At 39.1% G+C, this 1,393-nt stretch overlaps 1 pseudogene; it reads right to left on the bottom strand.

The window, feature by feature from the left end:
* Positions 1-1,189: 1,189 nt before the first annotated feature.
* Positions 1,190-1,393, bottom strand: LOC115031494 (annotated as a pseudogene).

Raw genomic sequence — 1,393 nt, 5'->3', positions numbered from 1 at the left:
ACTAGCCCTGTGTAGTGGCTAGGTTTCCAGTACCACTCTTGTTGAGTGGGTCTTAAGTCCAACTAGAGAGCTGTTGGTTACCGCCAAGGTCCGTGTGCCACTACTGTGTTTCTGGGCCCTGTGTCTAAAATACATTATATCTTTAACAATAGAGATTTATCTTCCTCCTCCTGGGGCCAACCAAAGGTAATGGCAATAGCCTGTATTTTTTGGGAATCTCTTGGGCAACCCTGGACAACAACTCAAAAAAGGGGGCATCTCATACCTGGTGTCAGGGATTTCTCTAGGTGGGCTTTGGCTCTTAGAGGAAGCATTGTGAACTCAGACGAGAAAAATCCATTTAAACTACATATGATTGTTTATATACTGACTTGTGTCTATTATAGATTGTATGTAAGTAGTTGTTATTCTTTATGACTTTTAAGAGCTATTATTATTATTATTATAGTATTATTTTACCCTCCCTCCTTCTTCTGTATTTCTCTAACTCCATCTCCTTAGAGCTCCCTCTTCCCCATTCCCTCACCAGATTATTTGTATTCTGCTTTTTTTTTTTTTTCTGGGTTTGGTTTTTGAAACAGGGTTTCTCTGTATAGCCCTGGCTGTCCTGGAACTCACTTTGTAGACCACGCTGGCCTCGAACTCATAAATCCGCCTGCCTCTGCCTCCCGGGTGCTGGGATTAAAGGAGTGTGCCACCACCTGCTATTTTTGTTTCTATTGTTCCCCTATCTCCTACACCAGCAATAGCCTGTTTTTATTTTTTCTGCAATTACTCCAGGATTTTATTTATTTATTTAATTATTTTATTTGGAGTTATGAGAGTCTTCAGTGAGAGAGAACAAGTGATGTTTGTCTTTCTGTGTCTGAGTTACATAGCTAATACAAATTTCTCTATTTTCATCCATTTGCCTTCAAAGTTCATGATCTCATTTTTTCTTTACGGTTGAATGGTATTCCATAGCATACATGCACCACATACCACATTCTCATTTTCCATTTGTAGGTTGAAGGACATCTGTTTACTCCGTTTCCTAGTTTATGATGAACGGAACAGCAATGAACGTGGATAACCTCTTTATTAAACTGAACGATGATATCTTTCCACATTTTTCACAAACCTCAAAGGCACATGGCCTACACATGTGGTCATAATCTCTCATTGCCTTTTGTAAGCACTTAATACATTTTTAAGGCTTTGATAGTGATTTGTATTTGCCATGCTTTATACACCATTCAAGAACTTCTCTGTAGCGTTGACATACTCCATCATGAAGTTCTGCATTGATTTTCTTGCTCTGAACACTCTTATTGAACTTGTCAGTTTTGAATGTGAACATATCCTGGTGCTCCTGAGACGTGGACTAAATCATGTTACCTTTCTGGGAACTCAT

Source organism: Mus caroli, chromosome 7 (assembly GCF_900094665.2).
Source record: "Mus caroli chromosome 7, CAROLI_EIJ_v1.1, whole genome shotgun sequence".
In the NCBI taxonomy this organism is placed as follows: domain Eukaryota; kingdom Metazoa; phylum Chordata; class Mammalia; order Rodentia; family Muridae; genus Mus; species Mus caroli.
The sequence above is the reverse complement of the archived record's forward strand: the minus strand, read 5'-3'. Positions and strand labels throughout refer to the sequence as shown.